Source organism: Chiloscyllium punctatum, chromosome 1, assembly GCF_047496795.1.
Source record: "Chiloscyllium punctatum isolate Juve2018m chromosome 1, sChiPun1.3, whole genome shotgun sequence".
Taxonomy (NCBI): domain Eukaryota; kingdom Metazoa; phylum Chordata; class Chondrichthyes; order Orectolobiformes; family Hemiscylliidae; genus Chiloscyllium; species Chiloscyllium punctatum.
The window spans coordinates 19,155,727-19,180,818 of record NC_092739.1 but is presented as its reverse complement, the minus strand read 5'-3'; the positions used below and the strand labels follow the sequence as shown (position 1 = coordinate 19,180,818).

The 25,092-nt window shown below is 41.1% G+C and overlaps 1 long non-coding RNA gene across 1 annotated transcript in view; it reads right to left on the bottom strand.

Moving 5' to 3' along the window:
• Window positions 1-5,698: 5,698 nt before the first annotated feature.
• The window catches only part of LOC140479966 (uncharacterized), an 87,789-nt gene continuing 68,395 nt past the window's right edge, over window positions 5,699-25,092 (bottom strand). Inside the window, exon 5 of the long non-coding RNA XR_011961171.1 lies at window positions 5,699-6,128. This is a non-coding gene — a long non-coding RNA (uncharacterized lncRNA). The remainder of the gene's footprint in view (window positions 6,129-25,092) is intronic.

Genomic DNA, 25,092 nt, shown 5'->3' with positions numbered 1-25,092 from the left:
TCAGGGGAATTCAAGAATTTGTTTTCTGAGTGTCACCGTTTTTTGTTTGCAAATAAAAGATGTACTTCTTGAAGAACTCTCCGCATATCCTGGTGACTCTCTACATTCTCTCCATGACAGTACTTACACCACATGGATGGCAGCAGGTTAAGAAGGCAGCTAACCACCAGTTTTTCAAGGGCAATAAGAGATGGACAATATATGACATTAGATTACCTACAGTATGGAAACAGTTGATCTGACATCTGATGTGCACGTGATTGTTTTATATGAGTTCAGGTTCACACTGGTTGTAGTATAACTAACTTGCTGAAACCATAATTTAGAATGGCCCATGTCATTGAATGAAATTGCCTGGTAAGTTTTGAACCTTTAAGGGCAAACTTTCCAATATTAGATAACCTAGACAAATTACCAACCTGAGAGTTCTCTTTACAGCATCTTTGTCATGAAAAAAACCTTCTTTTCTTGATTTCTGTGGTTTCCATTTGTATCTTTTACCCTGTTCCTCTTTTGTGTCTAATATAATATCTTACAGGCCTGAGGAAAGGCCTCAGACATAGACCCTCTAATTCCAAGTTCATTACTTGTATTTCTCCAAATTTTGTTTTCAGCTTTCCTGAATTTCCAATTTTACTTGTTCATACATTATGTATAGAGTCATAGAGATGTACAGCAAGGAAACAGACCCTTCCGTCCAACCCATCCATGCTGACCAGATATCCCAACCCAGTCTAGTCCCACCTGCCAGCACCCGGCATCTATCCCTCCAAACCCTTCCTATTCATATACATTTCCAAATGCCTTTTAAATGTTGCAATTGTACCAGCCTCCACCACTTCGTCTGGCAGCTCATTCCATTCACATACCACCCTCTGTGTGAAAATGTTGCCCCTTAGGTCACTTTTATATCTTTCCACTCTCACCCTAAACCTATGCCCTCTAGTTCTGGATTCCCCGATCCCAGGGAAAAGATTTTGTCTATTTATCCTATCCATGCCCCTCATGATTTTGTAAACCTCTATAAGGTCATCCCTCAGCCTCCGACGCTCCAGGGAAAACAGCCCCAGCCTGTTCAGCCTCTCTGTATAGCTCAAATCCTTCAACCCTGGCAACATCCTTGTAAATCTTTTCTGAACCCTTTCAAGTTTCATAACATCTTTCCAATCAGAAGGAGACCAGAATTGCATGCAATATTCCAACAATGGCCTAACCAATGTCCTGAACAGCTGCAACATGACTTCCCAACTCCTGTACTCAATACTCTGACCAATAAAACAAAGCATACCAAATGCCTTCTTCACTATCCTGTCTACTTGCGACTCCACTTTAAATAAGCTATAAACCTGCACTCCAAGGTCTCTTTGTTCAGCAACACTCCCTAGGACCTTACCATTAAGTGTATAAGTCCTGCAATGGGTCTGGTTGAGACTGTGGTCGAGAGGGGGATCTGGATAAAGTGTTGAAAATGTTAAAATGTCTATTTTAGCAAGGTAAATAAAAAGTAAACATTTTATCCAAATAGTGAACTATTTCAGAACTTGGACTTGCAAAGACATCTCTGGCGTTCTCATGCATTAATCAATATGCAGCTAGAGCAAGCACTCTGGAGTTCTTTTATTGTGGGAGGAACTGAATACAGAAGTACTGAGCTTCATTTGTATTGAGCACTGGAGAAACTATATCTGGAGTGCTGTGCGCAGTACTAGTTAGCCTATTTAAGGAAAGGTGGAAGTACATTTGGAGGTGTTTTGGAGAATGTTTACTGTATCAATACTTGGAACAGTTAAGTTATCTTATGAGGAAATATTGGACAGTCTAGGCTTGTATCTGCTACAAGTTAGACAAATACAAGGCAACTTTATTGAATCATTTCAAATCTTGAGGCATCTTGACTGCGGTAGATGTGGCGAGAATGTTCCCTCTTAATGAAGAATCCAAAATAGAACATAAGAACTAGTAGCAGAAGTAGGTCATCTGGCCCATTGGGGCTGCTCCGCCATTCAATAAGATCATGTCTGGTCTTAACATGGCATCAGCTCCACTTACCTAACCTCTCACCATAACCCTTAATTCCTTTATTGTTCAAAAAATTATCTTTCTTAGCTTTAAAAACATTTACTGAAGTAGCATCAACTACTTAACTGGGCAAGGAATTCTATAGATTCACAACCCTCTGGGTGATGAAATTCCTTCTCAATTCAGTCCTAAATCTGCTCCCCCTAATTTTGAGGTAATGGTCTTTTGTCCTTGTTTCACCTGCCAGTGGAAATATCCTCTCTATTTATATTTTATCTATTGCCTTCATAATTTTATATGTTTCTGTAAGATACCATCTCATTCTTCTAAATTCCAATGAATATAATCCCAGTTTACTCAGTCTCTCCTAATAAGCCAACCCCCTCAACTCTGGAATCAACCTAATGAACCACCTCTGCACCCTCTCTAGTGCAGTACATTCTTTCTCAAGAAAGGAGACCAAAACTGCATGCAATACTCATGTTGGCCTCACCAGCACCCTGTATAGCTGCAACATAACCTCCCTGCTTTTAAACTCAATCTGTTTAGCGATGAAGGACAAAATTCCATTTGCCTTCCTTCTTACCTGCTGCACCTGCAGACCAACCTTCTGTGATTCATGAAAACGGACACCCAGGTCCCTTTGCATCACAGTATGCTGCAACTTTTTACCATTCAAGTAATAATCCTTTTTACTTTTACTCCTACCAAAATGGATGACTTCACATTTATTAACATTGTATTCCATCCTCCAGACTTTTGCCCACTCACTTAAAATACCTTTGTTCCTCTGCAAAGTTTCACAGTCATCTGCACACTTTGCTCTGCCACTCATCTTATGTCATCTGCAAACTTTGACAAACTAAATGTGGTCTCCAAATCAAAATCATCTATGTAAGCTGTGAATAGTTGTGGTCCCAACACTTATCCTTGAGGCACACCACTCTTTGCTTCCTATTGGTTAATCAATCCTCTATCCATGTTAATACATTGCCTGTAGTGCCATGCATCTTTGTCTTATGCAGCAGCCTTTTGTGTGGCACCTTGTTGAATGCCTTTTGGAAATCCAGATGCACCACATCTACTGGGTCCCCATTGTCTACCATAAGAAATGTCTCATGATATCTTCAAAGAAATCCTGTAACTCAGTTAAGGATGAACTACCTTTCATGAACCCATACTGTTTCTATCCAATGAGACAATATCCATCTAGATGTCTTGCTATTTCTTCCAAGATAATACATTCAAAACATTTTCCCCACTGCAGAAGTTAAGCTAACTGGTTTATAATTCCCCATCTTTTGTCTACCTCCTTTTTAAAACAGTGATGTCACATTTGCTGTTTTCCAATCTGCTGGAACTGCCCTAGATTACAGTAACTTTTGGAAAATTACCACAAGTACATTTGTTATTTCTCCTGCTACCTCTTTTAGTATCCTGAGATGCATTCCATCAAGGCCAAGAGACTCGTCTGCCTTTAGCTCCATTAGCTCACCCAACACTACTTCATTTGTGATTTCTAGGTCCTCACCTAACTTAGTCGCCTTGTCATCAATTATTGTTGTATGTGCCCTCCACTGTGAACACCGACATAAAGTACCTGTTCAATACCCTCGTGATTTTTCTCATACCCCATGACTAAATCCCCCTTCTCATCCTCTAAAGGACCAATGTTTACCTTAGCCACACATTTTCATTTTATATATTTATGGAAACTTTTGCAATCTGTCTTTATTTTCTGAGCTAGTTTACTCTCATAATCTATCTTACTTTTCTTTATAGTTTTATTTTGTGGCTTTCTGTTGACCTTTAAAGTTTTCCCAATCTTCTCATTTCCCACTGATCTTTGCCACTTTATATGCTTTCTCTTTCAATTTGATAGCCTCCCTCATTTCCTTAGACATTCATTGCAGATTACCCCTTTTCCTACAGTCCTTCCTTTTCACTGTTATATACTTTTGCTGTACACAGGCAGGAGGCTGGAAAAACACAGCAAGCCAGACAGCATCTGGAGGTTTTTTTTAGATTAGATTACTTACAGTGTGAAAACAGGCCCATCGGCCCAACAAGTCCACACCGACCCTCCAAAGAGCAACCCACCCAAACCCATTCCCCTACACCGAACACTACGGGCAATTTAGCACGGCTAATTCACCTAACCTGCACATCCTTGGATTGTGGGAGGAAACAAGAACACCCGGAGGAAATCCATGCAGACATAGGGAGAATGTGCAAACTCCACACAGACAATTGCCTGAGGCATGAATTGAACTCGGGTGAGGCAGCAGTGCTAACCACTGTACCACCGTGCCACCAAGGTGTACAAGCCAGGTGTACCTGGCTTGCTGTGTTCTTCCAGCCTCTTGTCTGTCTACTTTGAATTCCAGCATCTGTAGTTTTTTTGAGTATCTCTATATACTGTTGCGAAGCAATTGCTTTGAAAAATTGTTTTGAACGTCCTCCACTGTTGGTCAACTAACCCTTGTGATAGATTCTAGCATTCTCCCTAACACTGATATAAAGTTGATAGGTCTTTAATTTCCTATTTTCTCACTCACTCCCTTCTCATGACATTTGCTAATATTCATTTCCAGGAACCATTCAAGAAGATAATAACCAATGCCAATACAGCCAAGATTCCCGTATTTGTAACCATTTGCCTTTCAGCCATTATGTGGTACTACAGGGTAAAAACAATGACTGCAGATGCTGGAAACCAGATTCTAGATTAGAGTGGTGCTGGAAAAGCACAGCAGTTCAGGCAGCATCCGAAGAGCAGGAAAGTCGACGTTTCAGGCAAAAGCCCTTCCTCAGGTACTACGGGCAAAGATATGTATTTTCTGTTCCTTTTCATGTCGATTATTTCTGTTTGGCATTACTTTTTGGTGTTCATATTTCCCTGTACTTCCCCTCAATCACATTATGCTTTAAAAAAAATGTATCTAATGTATTCACTCAAGTGAATAAAACCAACCTCCAAAGGCATTTCACCTCCTTCAGTAACAAACACAACCTGGTGCACCCTCGCATCACGATCTGAACGCAGTGCTAGCCCAGTCTGTCCAACTGACCTGTGTCGAGCTGCAGCACGGGCCAACCTCCACCAGAATGTACACGAAATGAGAGCAAGGCTGAAGATTGTGCACAGCCGAGCAACCAGAATAAACTTCCCAGTCTCTCACGATGCAGGTCCCACTGTGTACGCTCACATTGTAATAAAAGCAAGGCACTGCGGATGCTGGAAATCCGAAACAAAAATAGAAGCTACCGAAGAAACTCAGCAGGTCTGGCAGCATCTGGTGAAGAGAGAAACAAAGTTATCCCTTCCGACTTCCAGTCTACTCTAAATTGTGCGCCGCCCTTCTGCGTCCTCCCTCTTTTATTTCTTTAATTCCCTAGTCTCTCAATAGCCAGTACTCAGCACCATCCCTCGCTCAGTCTTGGATTCCGTTTAGTTTTTTTACTGAAACTCAGAAGCGTCACCAGTTTATTGTGAAATTACTTCGAAGTAAACATAAAATTAAATATAATGTTTTAAATGACAAGGAACACAGAAGAAAATCCCTTGATTTTAACGCCGAAGTAAAAGCATTTCAATACATTGAAAAAAAATTAAAGTGTATCTGAAAATACAAACAATGTGTACATTAATATTCTAATATTTTAAACAAGTACGTGTTTAATAATATGTTTGATATTGAGCAGCAAATAACTAATTTATCCAAAGATTGAAAATAACCGGACACTGGCTGAAGCAAAATGCATCTTTGCACTCCATTGCTTTAAGACAAAATGTGCAATTTACCAGCGGATTTAAATGAGAAATCGAGACTGGTCTGAGTGACACCACACCATCGGTCACCACAGTTTAAGGTGACAGGATTTTGGAATGTTCCATAGGCTATCGGAAAAATCCAGCTCCGGTCGGTCGGTTGATTCGAAGTACTTATATTCAGAGTTTTGTTTCGTTTTCTTCATATCTGCGATTTTCTCAAAACTAAAATTTGGGCATATTGTGCATGTCCTTCAAAATGCGGCAAAGGTTTCCAAGCGAAGTAGCGAACCCTTGAGAGACCGGGGACAGCCGAAGCCCAACTCTGTATGACGGCCTGAGAGAAATGAAAAGGTCATGTATACATATTTGTGCTGTTAAATATACTTAACACAAATTTAAATATCGATCTTCTTTGCTAAATGTCATCCAACACTCCGCTGTGTTTTGTATTTTGGAAAGTAAGCCACTAGGTTCGTTAGGGGTGAAGTTGCTATCTTTTAGGATGGATTTTAATCAGTTGAAAACGCACAGAATTACACAGTGAGGCGCAATTTGTAACTGCCACCGTAGTCTTGTTAAAAAGAGCGATAGCGGGATGCTTTCGCTTTGCAGAGACGAGGAACTAATAAACGACAGAGGCCAGTCAGCGAAAAACAATCCCTTCAGAGACAGAGCTAAACAAACTGGGACTTCTAGCTTGTCAGATGTCCCCATTTTCGTTGGTTATATCATTTCGTATCGTCAAGGGAATACGAATTTTCCCCGTTTCCTGACAATGCCGATGACGTCTAAATATTTACTAGTGGCAACTTTACAGAATCGTATAAAACATTAATTTTTCCTTTGATGAAAGTGGAAGCCGACAGCAGTACATTTTGGCGATCAATTACTGATACTCATTTCGTAACAGTGATTGCTGAAGAAACTCAGCAGCTCTGGCAGTGGCTGTGGAGGGAGAAACGGAGTTAACATTTCAAGTTGATCGGCCCACCTTCCGACCTGTAGTCGAAACATCAATTCGCCCACAGAGTGGGCGAAAGTGGGTACTGCAGATGCTGGAGATTAGAGTCAAGATTAGAGTGGTGCTGGAAAAGCACAGCAGGTCAGGCAGCATCCGAGGAGCAGGAGAATCGTCGTTTGGGGCAAAAGCCCTTCATCAGGAGGACAGTGGCAGTTACAAATTTCGCCTCTTTGTGTAATTCTGTGCGTTTTCAACTGATTAAAATCCATCTTAAAAGATATTACTGCTAGCAATTTCACCCCTAATGAAGCTAGTAGTTTACTTTCCAAAAACACAGCGCAGTGTTGGATGGTTGCATTTAGCTAAGCAGATCTATATTTAAATCGTTTCTTCACAGACCCTGCCAGACCCGTTGAGTTTCTCCAGCAATTTCTATGCTTCGCTTCAGATTTCCAGCGACTGCACCTCTTTGCTTTATTTTCATTTAGTCAGCGTCATCGAATAACCTGTTGTATTCAAAAGAAAATCTAACGGCTTATGGCTCTGTTACAACTCATTGTCAGATTCGTTCATACAATGGGTTGGAAAGTGCCTGGGGGAGAAGGCATTTAACAATGTTCGATTCTGGGGCGGGAGGGTTGGGAAAAATAAAATCTCGGCAGTGAAATATTCGAAGCAGCCACAATAAATCAACTCACTTTAAAATGCCTCAAGTTGTTCCTTTTTTTTTTCACATTGCTACACCTTTAACTAGACGGTGGCAATAAAAAATCGCTTTCACCTTGTCACAAAGAATAGATTCAGGTCACATGAGCAGACAGAGCACTCAGCATTTTCTGTACATCGACAGATAAATTGCGTGACAAACACGAGCAAAACAAGCAGTCGAAGAGTACCCAGCTATCCTCAAGGCACGCATTAAGATAAGACTCTTTCATCTTTTATGTCGCTTTTAGTTAGCTTGCCCATCCTCTCTGTTGCGATGCAAATTTAATCTGATGAGATCAAATTCGCTCATGTGGATAAATTACTGTATGAAGAATAGTACAGGTTGGGTGATGACTTTAAGTGTTAAGATGCACATATTATCACTTGATGTTTGTTCATGGCATAGAACATACTATAGATACAATTTACATTCTTATAAACATATATCTCGTCAATGTTTGTATGCTGTTTTACATGGGATGTGTTGGATGCACAAGTTCGATGCACAAATCTTGCAGAGTGCGTATAGACAAGGTTTCAAGGTCATTTTCAGGGCCAGTACAGTTTTATAATGGAAATTGCAGCAAATATCGTTCCTTCTTTTATTTAATGAAATATTTCAATTTACGTTTTATATACATGAATACTCGAAACTAAATTTCATATTGCGCACAACAGAAATATACTAAATATATATATACATCTGCATGCATACATCGACTTGTTGCAATGAATTTTTTTTACAGTTTGAGCACATAACTTTTTCCTCTCTATCATACCGCGCATTTTTCGGACTCAGTATCAATCCTATATAATATCCTGTCTTCACAGAAGCAGAGCAATTATAACTAAAATTATGCCAATCTTAAATATTGACAAAATTGCATTATTTTATCATCTAACTTATACAAGTAAACAATCGGCTATGTTTTCTACTTTAGAGACTTTAACCACTTGAGCATTAAGTTAAAAAAACATAAAAATGTTCGACCCTATTCAAATCCTGGAAAGCTCACTTCTACAATTGCTAAGGAGGTTGCAATGATAAACAGCATGTTGCAGTCAAATAAGGACTTCCCTGAATTGCTTCCTGCAATCTATTCATAATACAAATCACGTTCTGATGTCATTACGGGACATCTGAAACTGATCAGGCCAAACGCATTTCTGGCAGCCCTTATTGATTAATATTTATATTCCATTATGTTGTCTATCGACTGCTTTATAGCTATAAATCACTTAGCAATATCAACATTTAAACACATAACTTTAGTTAAACTATGCAGTTCCTTTTGTTTTTAAGAGAAAAAAAAATCCTTGGAAATACTTTTATCATTCTAAAGGAGGACTGATGGGCTCGAATAAGCCATCTTATCAACTTCATTTACAACAGTTCATGAAGAATTTCAGAAAATCTTATTTGGGTTGTTTTCACAAACATTTCGCAAGTAAATATTGCAAATGCTCCTTTGTGTGGTTGTATACTTAAATGTTTAATATTTGCAATGTACCAAGCAACCGGTAAGATGACGTAACGTGTTCAACAATCTAAGATCAGTTCTCTGAAAATAAATGTATCCAAACCGCTGGGTTTGAAATCGTAGTTGTTGTTTTCTAAGTGCTTTTACAGCAATGATGGCACTTATTCAGTCTAACGTGGTAAAACCGCACTCAGCTATTATGGTTTATGCTTTAGTTTACAGCTAAGAATCATACATCTGCACATTCATTCTAGTGATACATCCCCCACCACTGCATGTTTTTTTTGTTTTAAAAAACTAATTGCTATCTAATGCACTGTGATGAATGCATGTCTGAAAAATGACGCCTTTTGTCGAAGGTTTCCGTCCTGGACTCTTCGCAAGAAATACCAGAATAATTTACAGAAATTAACAACATGACAAATAGTGCTTTCTTTTTGCTTCTTGTCCCGATGACTGCAAGGGAACAAACGTCTTTTTTTCAACAATACTCAATGCTTCTGTACTATCGACGACTATACTTTTATTTAAGAACAATGAGGAACATATTAAGACACGCAGCAGCTGGTTTCGCAACAGTTTCTACCTGACTGTTGTTAGAATACTGAGTGGACTCACAAAACCTTAACATTCGCCTGGACCTGTGTTTTTGTTTTTACCACTGTTTACCTATTATTTATCTGTGCTACTTAACTCTGTGATCTGTCAGTATTGCTCGCAAGTCAAAGCTTTTCACTGTGCCTCAGTGCGCGTGACAATAAATTCAATCCAAGACGATTTTGATCATTTCTTTGTCGCCCCTGTACCGACATATTTTGGCCAATTTATTATTTTTGTGGGGTGAAGGAAATGAGTTGAAATTATAACGCGTGTCTTTTGCGTTGCCTTTAAATATCCCAGGGTTTGCTAACTGTCTGCATCAAACCAACACTCCCTTAAAGTTGTGCCACTTTGCAAACAACGATTTGGGGGGAAAAGCAATTTCATTTTTAAAAAAAGACACTTTTTTTTCATTTAGTGACTTTGGTGCAACCGTCGTAATAACACCGAGTTTTTAGGGTCAGTTTTATGTTTCCCAGATCATGTTTTCTGAGAATTAGTTTCCCGTTGTAATTCCAGCCGCTGTTCAAACTGAATTCCAAACTGGTCTGCTCATATACCATAAACACGGAATCAGTGGGATTCGTGCATTTATAAGTATGAAGTGTAACCCATTCTAATTTGGGTGCAAGAGCCCGTTTCTCTTTTTGTTTTGAAAACTGCGAAAATATTTTGGATTTGCACACTACCTGGCGAGGCGCCCTTTCTGTGTTGCAGTCATTGATTCAGTGTCGCTTGCTACCAGCTCACAAGCTTTTACACCAAAGTCAATTCCCGATGGCGGAATAAACAGAGACATTATTGGATGTTAACCCAGTAACTTCACAAATCGTAAATCGATGTCTTTGTCCGATTTTTTTTAAGCCAACGGTGCCCCCTGAACTCTAGGCAGGGTCTGCGCCGAGCTGTGTACATATTTTATGAAGTTCGGCACGTTCATATACGAAGGCAGGACGCAAAAGGTGGTGTTCGGGAATGGAAGCTGCCTGAGTATGGAGCAGTCGCGGGCTGCTGAGCTCTCTACACCAGCGGCCTTCTCCATCAGTCGGATTTTAGGAGAGGCCGGTCGGATGAGGCCGCGGCCTGGGGATAATGAGGAAACTGCAGCAAGATATCAAGATAATCCTCCACACAATAACAGCTATGTGCATTCGGGTAAGACACAGCTTCTGGTGGTGCTATTAATTTCGTTCTGATTTAAAAGAGTTTCCTCCCACACCGTTTCCATTGATGCTTTAACTGTCCCCTTTCGCGCTGGTCACACATCGAGATTCCTGTGTTTTTTAAATATTCTTAACCTGATCTCCCTCAGTTTCGCTTCTTTCCCTCCATACCGTTACTTGCTGTATTCATGACCTCTTATTTCTTCAGGGCTTTCTGTTGAGCGAATGCTCTCTCCGAACTAGCCCCCTTTTTCTCTAAGTCTGGACTTCGAAAGATTCGGCAATCGTTCCCTTCTGGGCGATGGGGCAAGTTTTCAGTAATTCCACACTGACCCTTAGGGAGCGGCGCGCTTCCGCACGCTCAGTCCCCGTAGTAACCTGCACCCCACTCTTTGTGGATATTTTAACAGAGATGGTGGAGGAGGAAACGGCTGAGGGCGGAAGGATGGCGACATCCTGTGAACCTGGAAGCCAGCAGAAAGCGAGGAGCAGGCGCGAGAGGAGGAAGAAGGCGAGGACGGTGTTCTCTCAGACTCAGCTTTTCCAGTTGCAGTGCACGTTTGACCTGAAAAGGTACCTGAGCAGCGCGGAGAGAGCCGGGCTGGCCGCCGCCCTGCACCTAACAGAGACTCAAGTCAAAATCTGGTTTCAGAACCGGCGGAACAAGTGGAAGAGACAGCTCGCCAATGAACTCGAATTAGCACAACTCGACCCCGAATCACAGGTCCTGGACCCCTTCATGTCGGTCTACGATCGGGAAAGCGTGCTGCCTGCCTGGGGAGACTTAATGCCTCCTCCCTCTCCTTTATACACAAGCATATGTGTCCCTTACTACAGGGCACTGCTCCCACATTCTGGTCCTTTCCTCTCCTGTGCTACGTTGGACAATTATAGAATTATTTAATATTAGTTTAATCCCGAATCTCACAGTTACGGCAGTTTTGTGCGCTGGAAACACCATTCTTCAGGGAGCCTGTTTTTTTTTGTTTTGAGAAACAGGACGGTAACACTGTCGGCTACATACTATGTTTGGGTAGCGACTGTGTCGAGAGTTATATCGTTATTACATGCAATCTTGTTCCAAACATTTTCCTGATCTAACCCTGGCTGTTGCTAAATGACATGGCTCTCCCAGTCCCTGGAGCTCCAATCACGCCCCCTCCCACCCCCCCCCCCCACCCCCCCACAAAATAAGACATCATTCTGAAATGGCTGAATTGATTCTGTAAATGGGCGGAGAACACAGAGTATGTGAATATGCTAGAAAATTAGAATAAAACACAGAATAAAACTGTCAAACACTCAACAGGTCATGATGAGTGCTGAGAAGTTATCATAATTTCAGTTTTTTTTGTAATCTCTCCAACGTCTGGTTGGCATTGTGTATACATTACTTTGAGTCAATACTGCCATTTTCACCTTTTCGTTTGAAAACAACGAGCCAGTTAGTATATAGAAACTTAACCATAATTTAGAAAATAAAGTCCATGCCTGTCACTGAATCTGCTCATTTACGAATTAAGCTGTATGATTAGATTCCCTACAGTTGGCCCTTCAGCCCAACAAGTCCACACCGACCCGCCAAAGAGTAACCCACCCAGACCCATTTCCCTCTGACTATTGCACCTAACATTAGGACTGGGGGAGGAAATCCACGCAGACATAGGGTGAATGTGCAAACGCCACACAGACAGTCGCCCAAGGCTGGGATCGAATCTGGGTCCCTGGCGCTGTGAGACAGCAATGCTTACTACTGAGCCACTGTGCTGCCCCTGCTATACTAATACGAAAACTCACATTCTTTATTGTGACTGGGTATGGATTTTCAGATAAAACTTCTAGATTCTTAGTCTCTTATCGTTTCAACGTTTCAAGACAGGCCTGCATTTGTTAATTCCCAAATTCTGCAAAGACCATTTTGGTTGGTCGCCAGTTCACACTTGAAATATGTGCAACCCTATTTTCTTAAAACAAATCTCCAGCAATGAATTGAATACACTTATCTGAACTAACTTTAAAAATAAGGACTGGTAATGGTAAAGTCCATCTATTACTAAATTCTGCTTAACCGCTGCGTTAAAACGCGCAGCGAGTGAAACATAACAAAATGTGACTGGATTAAAGCAAAGCACTACCTTGTGCTAGAAATCTGAAACAAAAACAGAAATTGCAGCAGAAATTGCAGCAGATACTGCAGCATTTGTGAAGAGAGAGCAGTGTGGCATTCCGAGTCCGGTGACTCTTCTTCAGTTTTGTTTAACTCCATCAACTTGTAAATATGAACGTTGGGTGGAAACAGGCCAGTCATTTCTGTTTTTTGTACTACCAGTCAGATGGTCACATTGACAGCTTGTCACTGTTAAACAGTACACAATGATACACCTACATGGTTCGTAAGCACCCGTCAATATGACCATTGATGGCCGTGCTTATGCGTTACTGAACCAACAAAAAGTTTATCTTTTTACAGAGCAATAATGGATAAATAGTATATTCCACAGCATTTTCCACGATCAAATATGGGTGACTGTAATTTACAACGCTGAATAAAAATCAGTTATAACAGTGTAGCCAAACCGCCGCATTGCTGCAAGTAGTTGTTATAATAAGAACATAGATATTACCCAGTTAATTTACAGTATTTGTAGTGATGTGGGAGTGCCGGTATTGGACTGGGATGGACTAAGTTAAAAATCACACAACACCAGATTACAATCCAACTAGTTACCTGATGAAGGAGCAGCGCTCTGAAAACTAGTACTTCCAAATAAACCTGGTGTTGTAGTGTTTGTCACGTTCAATCACATTTACTGATTTTATTTTGCTCTTTCTGCAGCTTAATCAATGGAAATAAGTATAGACAATGGGGAGAGAGAGAGCGCGCGCAGTGCAAATGCCTTCGTTTATTTTAAAATACTTATACAAAAGCAAAACACTGAGCATAAAAATAAAACACAGCAGATGCTGGAACACTGTAACAAACACAGATAAACTCAAAAATTACACAACAGCAGGTCCTTCAACAGGACAACCACCTGATGAAGGAGCAGCGCTCCGAAAGCTAGTGCTTCCAAATAAACCCGTTGGACTGTAACCTGCTATTGTGTGATTTTTAACTTTGTGCACCCCAGTCCAACACCGGCACTTCCAAATTATGACAGACAAACTCGGCAGGTCTGGCAGCAAAAGCGAAGTGAGAAACAGAGTTAATGTTTCAAGTCCAATATGGTTTCTTCAGAACTATTACTATACAGAACAGTCAATACCGGACTCAGAGGAGAAAGTGAGGACTGCAGAACAACTAATAGTTTCTGTTTCCTGAGATGCTGCCAGATCTGCTGAGTTGCTTCAAATACTGAGGATGCTGGAAATCTGAAAACAAAACTGGCAATATTGGAGTAAGGCATCGACTGAAAGGTTAGCTTTTTTTGTATAGACCACAAACAGTTTCATTTCCCCAAATAAAGTTATCAATATCACAAGTTGAATACGTTATGTGCAGAGTGTACATAGATTTACACAGGGTTATGAATTATATTGGGTTTCCCTATGATTTTAAAGTTCGATATCTGTAATACTGCCAAGAAGGCTAATGATAAAAAAAGAGACTTTAATGATTGCTTAAACATTAACCCCAAACTCTAAAAGTTACTGGCAGTCAGGTGGCAGTGGAATAAACTGAAATGTTCATTTCTATGGACCAAAGACTAGTGAACTTGAGAAGAGACGATAATACACCTTTAAAGACTTTGAAATGAATCGAATGCCACTGACATCTCCAGAATACAAACCATAAGACATGGTGAACTTATTCTATTATGAACCCACTGTTAGAAATAACCCTTGGAAAGACTAGGAACGTAAAGCGCTCCCGAAGCAGCTTCAAGCCTGGAGTATAGCGTGCACTAGAGAATGTCTTTGACCCTGGGGCAGGGCAGTTCCATGTCATTTGTCATTCTGGTAGCCTGAGCGTGCTCTCTCCTCTCGCACGCAATTTAAAAGCTGTTCATACATGCGAACCAGAGTCCTCCTGGCAAAAACCGGTAACTATCACTGTCGCTAACTTGTATTTAAATATAACTATGGATCGGTACAAAAAGCGAGCAAATGTTTGCAAGATTAGTTGTTTCGTTGGAGTAAAAACAGAGGGAGAAAATGTAATTACATTGCAACAAGGAGGATAATTGAAAATGTTCAAATTATGACTGGTTCGGGATGGGTTGTGCTTGTGCCTCGACGTACATACAAAAAAACTAAAAAAAAACTTCATACATAAGTATACGCGTTTATTCCATGTGTACTTTATATTATTTCCTTCGTACAGAATATTCTAGGCGTTCCCAACAATATGAAGAAGGGGTTTAACTTTAACACGATCTTGTGCCGAATGGCAGATTCAATATTCAAGATTCAAGGGATAACTAAACATTCATACTAAAATACGAATAAAGGGCATATCACACTAGCTGTATAAACAAAAAAAATGTTAGATTACTGTCACGAATTTAGCTTACTATTGATATTATTTAACTCTTAGCCCTGCGGAGATGTACAGGCGGCCAGGAGATTTAAATAATTGCGGAGATGTATATGACAGCATTTTATAGTTTAATCACTGATGGGGGAAATTAATATAATTGTTACAGATGGAAAATAAGCCTGAATTGTTAACTTATTCCATCTTACTTGAAATATTTACTTGGTGATCGCAACCGAAATCAATCAACATGTTACATTAATTTCCTATTGTAGCAATTGAATAATATTTGCGTATAAATCTTAAAGTTTCTTAGACTGTAAATAAAGATCACTAGGTCCAATTTATGTTTTAAAAAAAAGCTTTGTAGACTTGGTAGAATGAAACCTTTGGGATCCAAATTGTTTTTCAATGTTGATATAGGCTGTGATTAAAAAGGGAGCCTTTTAATGGTTGCTCGGTATCACACTATCAGGGAGAGTAGCTGAACTAGACAGAACTGTACGAAAACGCCACCAACTTTATTGAATTTTCAAGTCAGAGGTTTTAGCTCTGAACCTTGACGGAAATAAAATATTGATTACTGGCGAAAAGAAATGACAGTATAGCAACAAATTACAATTCTGGCATATGTAGCGTTTCCAATACAGTGAAACTGAAATACAGAAGCAGCTGTAAGTGATATAGAAAGGGGACAATCTAATGCAATCAGAGGAACAGGGGGTTTTCAGGAAGCTCAAGGTGACGAACGGCAATGATCAACTTGTGTTTTGAAATGGAGAATCCTAGACACTATCTAGCTCTTTATGAACTAATTGTTTGCGTTGCACTGACAAAGTCAAAACGTTGCAGTTTCAAATTGCTGTTTTTTCAGTACAGGTATATGCGCATCACTAAGACCTAAAGCGCTACAAGAGCAGTAGGGCTGCAAAGATAAAACAATAATTCGAAGGATAGAATTTATAACCTGATTTCGCGGTTTGTATTGTTGGTCATTTACAAGACTTTTCCAATGTAATTAAATTATTTAATTATGGAAATGGCTCATTCTTTCAAATTAACTTTCAACGCTATCTCAAAATTCCACTACCAATATAAACCAAGAAAGCAAGATGGACATAATGAAGGAAGACAAATAAAAATGTCTATCCGTCTCTTTCTGACAATTCTGGCACTTATCTTTCTTTGAGGTAACTGTTTGTTAAAAAGATGCACCACATCAGGAGGGCATGCAGATGTATTTGCTAACTGCTTCTAATAATACGGTATGGGCTTGTCACAGGTTCCGACAGATAGCTACCTTGTCCTTTATATAAAACTATGTAAAGGGGTACTCTTAAAACCACAAAAAAACTTAACTAGTATCTATAGTTTTAAGTATACACATATATTGATAACTGAATACAACCCTTTCCGAAGTCATAACGTTGCTGAACATAATATCGCCTTGCCAATATCTATTACACTCGGAGGAGATTTTGGCAGGTAATTTTATATTGAAATCCTAACATCCAACAAGCTTACATTTCTATATTTTGACTCGATTTTCTGTGGCGCATTAAACGACTTTGGACCGGTGCAATGAAAGTTGAGCAACGTTTGGCATCCTCTTAAGGGTCGACAACGTGCAGGCGTTCGAACATTATAGGGACTTTTGTCAATCCGACATCAAATGCAAGCTGTAAGCGAAAAAGACGCGAGTTCACTGAGACAAATTATTTCTTTGATCTGCTGAGATCTGCCACATGCAAATAAAGTGCATTTAGAAAAACAGCTTCGCACATGAATGAAAGAACAAGATGTTATCAATCCCAGCCTTTCTCGTCTGCTACCCACTTTTGAACCGATTGGGGGGGGGGAGGGTGGAAATAACCGCCTTTTCTTTCTCACCCGTGAAGAATCTCATCGATGAATCTTAGACATCTCACTGAGCCGTCTGAGACACAGTATAGCAGCCAGTCTACAGACATTAATTCAACCGGACTTCGCGTGGAGTTGACTTCAAGGGCGGCGCCATTCCACTTGAGAATTATTCAGGGGAACTTCATTACCAATGGGACTGAAGCCACTTTTAGAAATAAGATTCGATAAAAGCGAATATAAAATGCCTCACATTTTAAATATTTAAAACGCAAAAGCGAAGATCTTCGAGTAAGTGCCAGTGCGTTGTAAACAGAACTCATTCCCGCTTCTGATAATTCGATTGGTGGCCCGGAAGCGACCAGGCTGCACTGGGATCGATTCTGTGGTGACTGATCTCAGCCGACTGGCCGCAGCACAAAACTCTGGGAAGCGTGATCTGGGAAGGCCACAGCGAAACTAGAAAATAATGCATCAAATACAGGTATTTCAAACTGACTGATCTGAAAATAAGGTGCAGTAGATGACTCAGTGCTGATATATTAGATGTCTAAATGGTTGGTTATTATAAATATTTGCTGAATCTGTGCTTGCACACACACAAAAGCTTTCTTTAGTTAATTGATTAATTACCTAACAACACCAGAATTGAGACTTCAAATCCACTATTACAGCTCTTCCCAAAAACTCCACGACCTCGAATTCTTTGGAACGTTGCTTACAATTTTCAAGGCCTTGGTAGGTGGAGTTCGCACATAGTCAACAGACCCTAAATATTTACTAGTATTTAATCTGTTCAATAACTGTAGTCACAATCTGAGCAATTAGGGATGTACAATAAATGCTGGCTCAAACAGCGAAGGCCAAGTCCCTTCAATGAATAAAGAAACAAAACAATTTACTGAACCGATGCCACTTTTACATGAGCCATGAGCGCAAGTTTATTCAAATAAACTGCACTCATTTGCAAAGGCTTTGCATTCTCAATTTTACAAATTTAGCCAGTGACGCATTCCTCTGAGAACACAATTTATTTTTTAAACAAAGGAGTTGGACACTACAACATGTATTTGCAATAAAGTTTTTATTGCATTATTTGTGTTTCAGTGTAAGATATTTGATTTCCTCGCTTATTGTTGTTCACTGGCCCACATGCTTTATTGCTCAGCGCCATTATAAGTCCGTTCCGCTCCAGTCGAAGTATTATTGTAAACATAATATTATCGTATTGCTTCACTTATCAATTGCACAAAAACATCAACAGGCCGATTTAAAAGTGTAAGACTTCAGGACTGTATTTGCAATTCGATTCCGGAGCAGTTCAGGATGTGCATGAATGTACAATACAGATCAACTCAAGTGGCGCCTCTTGTTCAGCGCGGTGACACCGGGACACGATGATCATTTGGATTTCAGTTTCACGGCTACTGTGCATTTTAAACACGCCTCGAATTTTTTTTCTTACATTTTCCTGCAAAGTTACGAACGTTTGGGCCGAACCTCTCAATGACGTCGTATCCAAACGAGAAACGCATGCGTTTGCGGATTGCTCGCCGCCTTGTTTGAGGCAGCACAGAGACGTATTGACTCACTGCCCACACCTTCTGAAGATGCTATCCCAGGAGTCTCACTGCTCTGCTCGTTCGCTATTGCGTCGTTTTTTGTTCTTTTCATATATAGATCTACTTTCTTTTTACAGTGACTGTTGCATCTGTACCGGCTACTCTTTTAGGTCCTGCATTCCAGATATTAAGAGCTCACGGTGCACAAATTTATCACTGCACCTGGACCCTTTTGCCAAGCCATTTAATCTGTGTCCTTTAGTATCTGCCCTCATTCCTCCCTATCCACTCAACCCCCAGATCCTTCACAACGTAAACTTTCCCCTGCTTTCTAACTACACTTTACACTTCGTCAGTCAGAGAGCAGTAGTTACACTGGAACTGGATGTACATGTCCTTAAACTCCGTTGTGTGGAGCACAGGTCGGTTATTGTGAGCGACAGTTTGCAAAAAAGCAAAGATCTATAGCCCTGCGTTCTTGTGAAACCCATTTATGTTGATAAGTTTTTTAAAAAGGCTCCAAAAGTAACCAAACTGCGTTGTTACTTTTCTCACCAACAGTTCTTTTCGACACAGTCTTACGTTCATGTTATTTGTTCGCCTCAGTCGGTGGATAGAGTGGGAGCAGGCTGCTCAATTGGAATCCAGCTTGCCTTTGGACAGCATCATTAACAAAGCCATAGGGTGGCAAACCGTACAAATAGCCTCCATATCGAGTCCTGCCAGGGGAAATGTGCATTTAAAGTCAATTCACACGTTGTACTGGTTGTGACACGTGTTGTAACACTCGTGAAAGGAGAAAGGGATTATTAAATCACACACGCACACACACTCACGGAGCGTGCAAATTCCATGCGGGAATATCATTGAAGGACAACTTGAGGCTGTGTCTTAACCTCGTTGCAAGAGCCATGTTGTGTTCGAGTGGCGATTGTGTTCGAATTTGTAGCCCATGTCTTTCCAAACATACCCCAACAGCGTCGCTTCTCTTAATGGAGCTCCCAGGTTATTCACCCTGAATCGAAGTCAAAATATGAAGTGATCCGTTGTCCCGGGGATAAATGCAGCGGGTGGTCCAAGGGGATGTCCCGATTGACCTTCTACCATCTTCTTGTAGACTTAGAAAGAAGCGATGGTGGATAATATTTCTGAATAAATTGCTGCCAACGATTGGCTGCTACTTTGTTGTTTGATTTGAGTAGACTTCAATGGAAACGTTTCAGAAAGGGGTTGAACGGTAGCTGTACAGTACTGAAATGGTAAATGCATTCCATGGGACGCTGCAATGGACAATGTCGCTTGTTGGAAAGTCATTTCAGTGTTGTTCTTTACAAATATATATTCTCCCGCTAGTCTTGTGAAATGCGCCCCGATTTTCCTGTATCGCATGCAGCGCCAGAATAGGAAACGTTCAAACTTTCTTCAGTTTCAGATGGAGTATAATATTATACTTTTGTCGTACAAAATTAACTCATCAATACAGTCGGGATGATTTTTAAAAATACAGGTTTATGTGGAAGGGGCGAAGGGGCGGGGAATGGAAGTGATTGGTTAGCTCCTTCAAAGAGCTAGTACAGAAAGGAAGGGCCGATTGATCTCCCGTACTGTTACATTCTATTTGGATGTTTCGGCCCAGGTAGCAAGGCAATCCTTTGGAACTGGCATTTTATTGCAGCTGCATCACCTTACAGCTGTAGGTATCCCGGAACATAACGGAACGTCCAACTTATCGAGTCATAGTCATTGACCTGTACAGCACGGAAACAGACCCTTCGGTCCAACTCATCCAGACCGACCAGATATCCTAACCTAAGCTAGTCCCATTTGCCAGCACTTGGCCCACATCCCTCAAACCCTTCCTATTCATATACCCATCCAGATGCCTTTTAAAGGTTGCAATTGTACCAACCTCCACCATTTCCTCTGGCGGCTCATTCCATACACTTACCACCCCCTGCGTGAAAAAGTTGCCCCTTAAGTCTCTTTTAAAACTTTTCCCTATGTTCTCTAGTTCTGGACTTTCACACCCCAGGGAAAAGACGTTGTCCGTTTATCCTATCCACACCCCTCATGATTTTATAAACCTCGGTAAGGTCACCCCTCAGCCTCCAACGCTCCAGGGAAAACAGCCCCAGCCTAATCAGTCTCTCCTGTAGCTTAAATCCTCCGACCCTGACAACATCCCTGGAAATATTTTCGGAACCCTTTCAAAATTCCTTCCTACAGCGGGGAGACCAGAACAAACATTGGACAAAACCGCCGCATTTTGAATAGATCTTAAACATACGTTTTAGGTCGCAAAGGCTTATCGCCACTAACAATACACATTAGTGGGACAGGTTTCCTGATTGAATTGGACACTAATGTACTGAATATGTATTGATACCCGCACTGTTTCTCTGGGAAGCACTGCAGTGATTTAATGATGTGTGCACTAAGGTTCATCGTTCAGTGAACCGCCATTACTGTTCCAGAGGGACCTCCCAATCCAATACAACAAAGAACTGCGGATGCTGCAGATCTGAAACCAAAGCAGAAATTGCTGGCGAAACTCAGCAGGTCGAGCAGCATCTGTGGAGAGAAAACAGGAATGACCTTTCGAGTGGAACGTTCCGAACAAGCACCTCTGGACTCCGGGCGTTATCTCTATCGTTTTTGTTTTGTTTTCACAGGTAGTGCCAGACCCGCGGAATTCACCAGCAATTTCTGTTTTCGTTTCAGATACCCCAAACCATTCCGTGCTGCTTTCTAATCCTCAACTGAGAACTTTTGGTCTCCAAACTGAATATTCAGTGAGTGCGGGCTGCATTATTCCTGGGTAGCTTCTATTCCTGAAGAAGGGCTTATGCCCGGAACGTCGATTCTCCTGCTCCTCGGAAGCTGCCTGGCCTGCTGTGTTTTTCCAACATCACATTTTTCAACTCTGGTCTCCAGCATCCGCAGTCCTCACTTTCTCTTAGCTTCTATTACGGGCCCTCCCACAAAACTGCTTCCTTATTCACCGGTTGGAAGTTGAATTCTTTGAGAGTCTGTGGGAAGGGAGGGGTGCAGTTGAAATGATTGAAGAAAAGTGGGCTGCAATATGTTTCGATCATTCGCCAAAAGCTGAAGACCCGGTTAGTCAAACGGACTTTAACCAAAAATTAAACAGAATGGCTATGATTAACTGCATACAGACTATGCGGCTTATTGTAATATAACTTTTGACGTGCTTTACGCCAGTCAAATCAGCTTCCCCTATTCTATATATCTTAGTTTTTGGAGTGCATAATGTCACTCCAAACCATCTCCTACTCCCACCCAGCACCAACTAATTCAGTGCCAGATTGTAAGGAACGTCACCTTTGCCTGACTGCTGAGAAAGATTTGCTGACCGACTCACCGAGGAAAGTGTATCATTCAGATTAAAATGAAATGTCCAGCCGTAAACCAACCGGATAAAGCGACCGAGAGATAGGCATTTGGATAATGTTGTGTATTGCAGCACAAGCAGAGTGAGGACGGGATGAGTGGAAACAGGCAATTCAATCCATTCGGAGCTCACTGCCAAACGCAGTGTGTAAACCAATCACAAGTCCGGCTGCATGACTATGAAGAAAAGACACGAGATGTAGGAATATCGTGAAAGAGAGTTAGTGGCATTTCCACAGAGAATACGGAATGCATTGGTATTTAGTTTTGGTACTCACAAAATGTTGTGCGTGACACCGGGCCATCAAAGGTGTAGGATAAGATCACACACTCCCCCGCTTGATAAATGGGAACAATTCTAATTTTGAGCTATGTATTTAAAATGATTTGTTGGCTGTGACAGAGGTTAAGCTGCCGGGAAGAGGTTAAGTAAACGAACGTCATAAAGTCCTATTAGGACAAGCTGGTCAGATGTCCGTGGGCTGCTGTCGAGTCTGGTTTATGGGGGAGAAGGGTTGGGGTTGTAGTGGGGGAGGTGATTAAAATGAACCACGATTTGCTGTAACCTGTCACGTTAATGCGGTATAAACATTCGGAGAGTTTGGAGAGACGAGGTAAACGCCAAATCCTTGACTTTCCCATTCTCTGTCGCTCGCAAATTCTTTTCATACAACAGAGGGGGTAATAACCTCAGATCTGTCTGTACACGTCATGTCATTGAAGCAATGAGGTGAATATTGAAATGATTTGGAAGTGCCGGTGTTGAACTGGGGTGTACAACGCTAACAAATCACACACCAAGTTCTCGTCCAACAGGTTTATTTGGAAGCACTAGCTTTCGGACGCTGCTTCTTCATCAGATGGTTGCGGAGTATAAGATCGTAAGACAGAATTTATAGCAAAAGTTTACAGTGTGATGCAACTGAAATTATATATTGAAAAAGACCTGGATTGCTTGTTAAGTCTCTTAGTTTTTAGAATGCCCATGGTGGTTTCAGTTCTTTCATATGTAAATCCCAGACCTTCCCAGATCTTTTTACAGTCATTGAGTTTCGGGAAATGAATTCTGATCAGTGATTGCAGGCAAAAGCAATGAACAGTAGGGAAATGTTGATGTTCGCAATGCAATAACCGTCGCCAAGGTTTGAGGAACTGGATTTTAGAAACAAATGGAAACATCTCATTGCACAATGAGAGCTCGCACGCAAAATTTCTTGTTCCCATCTATTAACATGTCCCACAGCAAAGCAGAAGGAAGCTGTAAATTAATACCTTGAACACAACCATAACGATAGCGGGGTAAGATGTTGCACGGTCCTACCTAATTCCAGCGGGTTGGAATCCTGCTTCCGTCACTCCAAGTGCAGTACTGGATAAGTGACCGGTTGGAAAATGCTGTATTTCCAAGATTTCTCAATCAATGATAGTGTTGAAGGTGAATGTGGGGTTGGATTTATAAAGGACCTTTATTTTCTAGGTACATGTCACTGGTGCACTCCTGAGAATTATTCTTTAGACATTTAACATTAGTGCAAAGAGATTTGGCTCTGTATCAATGCTAAGTGTAAATGTCTGGAATTTCAATAGTAATTCTCTTCATATATTACCGAAGGTTTAGCAGGGGCATGCAAACTATCTTCAGGAGTAGGCCATTCAGCCCCTCAAACCTGGTCTGGCATTCAAAAAGAAGATGGCAGCTCGGATTGTAGCCTCAATTCCATTTTCCTGCCTACCGTGAAATCCGCTGACTCTTTTGTTAGTCACCAATCTATCCACATCTATCCCACCCTCCCTAAAGTCTGGGGAAGAGAATTCCACAGACTCAAAAACCTCTGAAAGAAAACAGAACCTCCATATTCATCTTAAAATTACTTTTATTTAGAGTGATAGAATCATAGAGATGTACAGCATGGAAACAGACTCTTCGTTCCAACCCATCCATGCCAACCAGATATCCCAACCCAATCTAATCCCACCTGCCAGCATCTGGCCCATATCCCTCCAAACCCTTCCTATTCATATACCCATCCAAATGCCTCTTAAATGTTGTAATTGTACAAGCCTCCACCACTTCCTCTGCAGCTCATTCCATACCCGTACCACCCTCTGTGTGAAAAAGTTGCCCCTTAGATCTCTTTTATATCTTTCCCCTCTCACCCTAAACCTATGCCCTCTAGGTCTGGATTCCCCGATCTCAGGGAAAAGACTTTGCTTATTTACCCTATCCAAGCCCCTTGTAATTTTGTAAACCTCTATAAGATCACCCATCAGCCTCCAACGCTCCAGGGAAAACAGGCCCAGCCTGTTCAGCCTCTCCCTATAGCTCAAACATCCTTGTAAATCTTTTCTGAACCCTTTCAAGTTTCACAACATCTTTCCAATAGGAAGGAGGCCAGAATTGCATGCAATATTATGGGGCGGCACGGTGGCTCAGTGGTTAGCTCTGCTGCCTCACAGCACGAGGGACCTGGGTTCAATTCCCACCTCAGGCAACTATTTATGTGGAGTTTGGACATTCTCCCCAAGTCTGTGTGGTTTTCCTCAAGGTGCTCCGGTTTTCTCCCACAGTCCAAAGATATGCAGGTTAGGTGAATTGGCCATGCTAAATTGCCCATAGTGTTAGGTGGATTAGTCAGGGGTAAATATAGGGGAGGGTGGGTTTCTCTTCGGAGGGTCGGTGTGGACTTGTTGGGGCGAAGGGCCTGTTTCCACACTGTAGGTAATCTAATCTAATCTATTATTCCAACAGTAGCCTAACCAATGTCCTGTATAGCCGCAACATGACCTCCCAACTCCTGTACTCAATACTCTTACCATAAAAGAAAGCATACCAAACACCGCCTACACTATCCTATCTACCTTGAAATCGCATCTTTAGGTCTGGACTCACCCGGGAGGAGAAACCTTTTTTTTTAAGCATCCACCCTGTCATGGTCTTACACAAGATGTCATATAACAAGATAAAACAGGAAAATATTGCAAACAAAATGTTTGTGCTATTTTGATGTTAAAACAGTGATTCAGGACATCCTTGCCAGAAATTCTACTCCAGGTAGTGTGGATCAGGGACTAAAT